Source organism: Papio anubis, chromosome 3, assembly GCF_008728515.1.
Source record: "Papio anubis isolate 15944 chromosome 3, Panubis1.0, whole genome shotgun sequence".
NCBI lineage: Eukaryota > Metazoa > Chordata > Mammalia > Primates > Cercopithecidae > Papio > Papio anubis.
This window is the reverse complement of record NC_044978.1, coordinates 37458177-37463542: the sequence shown is the minus strand read 5'-3', so window position 1 is coordinate 37463542 and position 5366 is coordinate 37458177. Positions and strand designations below refer to the sequence as shown.

Below are 5366 nucleotides of genomic sequence, written 5' to 3'. Positions count from 1 at the left end.
TAGAAGTGTTCTTAAATGCGACGATAAATGTGTATCTAGTGTTTAAAATAGTTCTTGGCGACATGGTGAGTGCTCAACTGATGTTTATAGGAGGAAAATTTCACAAATTACAACCATCCACAAAATGGAGGTGTGTGGAAATAGAGCTTTCTTTGTACAACTGATTTTAATATTTGATTCCGAGATCCACCAAGCGGACAGTATCAAACAGTGATGATTGGGTAAATCAGTTCAATCTGGTGACTTCTGGTCAAATTCAATCCCCATGCTTTTCCAAGCTCTTAAAAACCCCATGCTTTTTAAGTCTTCAGAGAGAGACAGATGATTCCCTGACTCTTTGTCGTTGGGTCACAGGCGGCCCGTGGCTGCTCCTTCCCTCACCCCTCCAGGCAGCCTATTCAAACTGGGATGCCAATGTCCCTGCTTATATGTGGGCCTGTTTCTGAATGCTGAAAGCCTTGTTGGTCCCCTCCAAGCCATTTTTAAGGTAGGGCCCATCACGACCAAGGGCCGCCCGCTGCGGCTCCTCTGCAGTGGCCAGGCCTCAGCTCAGCGCACGCTCTGCCTCCCGGGTTTACGCCATTCTCCTGCCTCAGCCTCCCGAGCAGCTGGGACTACAGGCGCCCACCACATCGCCCGGCTAGTTTTTTGTATTTTTTAGTAGAGACGGGGTTTCACTGTGTTAGCCAGGATGGTCTCGATCTCCTGACCTCGTGATTCGCCCGTCTCGGCCTCCCAAAGTGCTGGGATTACAGGCTTGAGCCACCGCGCCCGGCCCAAAATGGGAGGACGTGCTGCATGGGCCGGGAATCGAACCCGGGCCTCCCGCGTGGCAGGCGAGAATTCTACCACTGAACCACCCATGCACCGATCCTCCAAGCCATTTTTAAGGTAGGGCCCATCACGACCAAGGGCAGCCAGCTGCTGTTCCTCCAGCTTGTCCTGTGCCTGTGTGTAGGGTGGGTCTTTGGTGCTTCCCCTCTCAAGCTGCAGCCGGGGGACAGATTGGTTAATGCTCTACTGTCACCATCTTGAAATTCATAATCATTTTATCTTTGAATTTGTCTTTCGTGAAGTAGTGCACGCACCTGAGCAGAGGAGAGGTGTGCATAATGCATGTTGCCATTTCTTCCTGTCCCATTTGCACATAGCATTTGTGTTAATTCCTTGTATTGACCAACCACTTAAGTGAAAATGGTGACAAAGAAGGAAAGAGAAAGAGAGAGACTTTTGTTTTTAGTCCTTCCTTAACTCATCAGTTAGTCAAAGGTAGAGAATGTCAGTAGAATGTGTATATGTCACAAAGGGAAATAAAGACAACATCTCCCCTGTTCTGGAAAGGACAAAATACATATGCACACTCAAGCTATGAAATACAAATTGTGCAATGTCAGGGCTTCTGCATATGAGTTAAATGCTCTTAAATTTGCATTGAAAGCTGGCATTGCACAATATAAATAGAATGGTAAAATTCAGGCTAATAATTTTAAATTCTAATTTTTCTTTACTTAGAACAACATTAAATAGCAAATTAAAAGCTCCATGAGAAGTTGAGCGAGAGAGAAAGACTGCAGAAGAAAGTGAAAAGCTTTCAATTTTATGCTTTGTCCTGCTTTTTGAACAAGGAGCCTTACGTTTTCATTGCACTATGTCCTGCAAATGATGTAGCTGGCCTTGCTCAAGCACACACGTTGGGTAGAGCTCCTTCCCTGCTTTTCCCACACCCAGCAAAATGCAAGGAGGTGGGGAGGGAGGGCAAAAGTTACACAGCTTTGTGCACTTTATTTTACTTTTTTCCTAAAACTACAACCCTTTGTGTCTTCCCAGCATGTGTTTCTAGCTCCTCCAAAGGCAAATCATTGACAGCCGGGTTTAGTTGTCTCTTTACACTTCTGGGAAAATGGCTGTGGCCTCTAGCTGGGAGCCGTGTCTTCTGAACGTAGTAAGAGTCTGTTCTTAGCTTTCGGGCTGGCCTGCCTCCACAGCTATTTATTACAGTTCACACTTAGTTGGCGCTTTTGGGAAAGAGGGAGAAGCTGGAGCCAACAAGAATGCAGAAGGGAGAATGCAGGAAGACAGGGCACAGTGCTTCTGCATCTCTCCTGATGTGGACAGTAGAAACTTCCTGAGCACCTTCTGCGTAGGGCATGGCTCTGTTGGGGCTCAGAAAACAGTACCCCAAAAGGAAGGCCTCAGCAGCAGCCTCAGAAGCAAACGTTTCTCTCTGACCTTCTCCTGCCCTCCTCTCAGTCCCGTTTTCTCCCAAGGTCAGCCACTGAAACTAGAATCCCTCTTTCTTGAGGCAGGTTATAGAAACCAGAACCCCTTTTCCCCAAAGCCAGCCATAAAATCTGAAAATATTATCTGTGAAAACTGACCATGAAGAACGTATGTGACCTACCTGGTTTGACTGTGGGTCACAAGACCCCCATTCCAGAGAGGCCCTGCCCCACACCCAGAAGGCAGGAATGCTTTAGAGAGGCCGAGAAGAATCTAGACAGGTCTTGCTGGGTTTTCTGACTCAGTCTATTAACATTAGACCGTCCCCACTTTTGGCAAATCAGACCTCTACCTGGCTGTCCACACTCTGTTAAGCCTAAACATAAAAACAGACAATCTCCCCCGTGTCTTGGGGTCTTCATTCTGAAGCCTCCGTGGACACACATTGAATGAATTAGTATGCTTTCTCTCCTATTACTTGGTTGGCCTCATGTCAGTGAGTTTTCAGTGAACGCAGTCCCCTCGTTAGTGGGCTGCCGTGTCAGGCAGGCAAGCGCATTGGACTCTAGGAAGGAGGAGGCAAGGACCTTTGGGGAAGGAGCATCACTCAGCGGCAGAGACAGGAAGCCGCAGAGCGGGGTTTTTCAGTCCTCTGCTCCACAGTGCACAGGTTTCAGAATCCTTCCTGAGAATTCTCCATTACCACCACACTTTTTAATTTTAGGAAATCAGCATGTTTTATTCATTAAAAAGATAAAATATCTTTGTGCAAGGGAGGCCCCAGAGGAGAGCAGTGCTCAGAGTGGCTAATGGATTTCTTTATAATGCGGTTTAATGCAACAAGGCAACTCATGTCTTTATGGTTGGGAGAGTTTTCTCCTTGGATGGGGAACGAGGGGCTGAGAACCTGAGACTGGGCATACTCCAGAATCCACACCCAGTTCCTGGCTGGAGGCAGCCGCTCTTTGCCTGAGCTACAGCCCTGAGGCTGAGCCATTACCCTGAGTGACCCATCCCTGAGAGACCAAGAGGCAGTGGGGCTGAGCCATGCTTTAGATGTCACCCCTCAGTCCCAGAAGGGATACCCTGCAGGTCACCAAACAAGAGTCGAATTGTTCTCTGTGAAAAAGTCAACCTCTTGAGCATGAAAAAGCCCTAGCACTGGCGGTAGAAACCAGCTGAAGCAGGGGGTGGCTAAGCCTTCTGTGAGGAGGAAATTCTTTTTATTTTCTAGAATCTGCGATTCCCGAGGAGACTGTGGAGGGAAGGCCTCCTCTTCTGAGAGTAGGGTGGTGAAATAAGGAGCCTGTGAAGCCGAAGCTCTTCTCACTGGGAGCGCTGACTAATCAAGAACAGCCAGGGCAACAGCTCCGTCTGTGGCCAGCAGAAATCTTTCTGATGCCCCCTGGCTTAGAGGAAAGAGAAACTGTGGGATTACAGCTATCCCATAAAAAAAGCAAAATTCATCTTTTTCACTTTCATCTGTGGGTCAGAAAATAGACAGTGAGGGCTGAACGTCCTTCCACAATGGGTTGGCCAGGATAGCATCTGGTGTCTAAGGGCCAGAGGCAGGTGAGGGGAGTGGAGGCTGAGAGCGGCTCTGAGGGAGGAGGGCCCCACTGTTGGCGGCTGCTTCCCCTCCTCGTATTTTCTCCCTCTTCTCTCTGTTTTGATCTACTAATACTTCCGCGTTTCTGTTTCTCCTCCTAGCCTGGCTTTTCTACTCTTGGAGAGGCACTCAAAGAAGGCTCACAGCAGGTGAGCAGAAGGCAAGAGATACGAAAGGAAGCCAGGCGGTGGGGTAATCAGGAGGTCATGTTGTGGAGCCAGAGGTCAGAGCACGTTGAGGTCAGTGTTTCTGGTATGGGGGATCCTATCTCTGCTAGAGCATAAAGACACAGAAGATGTTTTCTGAAATCGTTCTTTCCTCCAGAGCTTTCTAGTCTGGTTGAAAACAAAGCGATGAACAAGCTCCTAGAGGAGAAAATAATTTCACCTTCCACTTTACAAAGTAATTTCAGCTTTTATTTTAGATTCAGGGGGTACATGTGCACATTTGTGACATGGGTATACTGCGTGATGCCGAGGTTTGGGATATGATTGATCTGTGATATCATCACCCAGGTAGTGAATATAGTACCCAATAGTTTGTTTTCAAACCCTTTCTCCCCTCCCTCCCTCCCACCTGTACTAGTTCCCAGTATCTATCATTGCCATCTTTATGTCCATGAGTACACAATGTTTAGCTCCTACTTATAAGTAAGAACACGCAGTATTTGGATTTCTGTTCCTGAGTTAATTCGCTGAGGTTGATAGCCTTCAGCTGCATCCATTGGATTTCCTAGGTTTTCTTCTAGGATTCATATAGGACATGATTTTCTTCTTTTTATGGCTGCATAGTTTCCATGGTGTATATGTACCAGTTCTTTATCCAGTTCACCATTAATGGACACCTAGGTTAATTCCATGGCCTTGCTATTGTGAATAGCGCTGCAATGAACTTGCGAAGTGCATGTGCATTTTTGGAAGAACGATTTATTTTCTTTTGGATATATACCTAGTAATGGGATTTCTGGGTCAAATGGTAGTTCTGTTTTATGTTTTCTGAGAAATCTTCAAACTGCTTTCCACAGTGGCTGAACTAATTTACCTTCCCACCAGCAGTGTATGTGGTTCCTTTTCTCTGCAGCCTCACCAGCATCTGTTGTCTTTTTGACTTTTTAATAACAGCCATTCTGACTGGTGTGAAATGATATGTCATTGTGGTTTTGATTCACACTTCTCTGATTGTTAGTGATACTGAACATTTTTTTCATATATTTGTTGGCTGCTTGTATGTCTTCTTTTGAGAAGAGTCTGCTCATGTCTTTTGCCCTTTAATGGGGTTGTTTGGTTTTTGTTTGTTCAATTGTTTAAGTTTCTTATAGATTCTGAATATCAGATCTTTGTGGGATGCATAGTTTGCAAATATTTTCTACCATTCTGTGGGTTGTCTGTTTACTCTGTTGATGGTATTGTTTTGTTTTGTTTTGTTTGTTTGTTTTGCTGTGCAGAAGCTCTTTAGTTTAATTAGGTCTCACTTGTTAATTTTGTCTTTGTTGCAATGGCTTTTGAGGACTTAGTCATAAATTTTTTCCCAAGGCCAA

General features: G+C 45.9%; 1 non-coding gene across 1 annotated transcript; it reads right to left on the bottom strand.

The window, feature by feature from the left end:
* Window positions 1-795: 795 nt before the first annotated feature.
* On the bottom strand, window positions 796-866 carry TRNAG-GCC. Its single transcript has one exon. It is a non-coding gene; the product is annotated as a tRNA-Gly (tRNA).
* Between the last annotated feature and the right edge of the window lie 4500 nt (window positions 867-5366).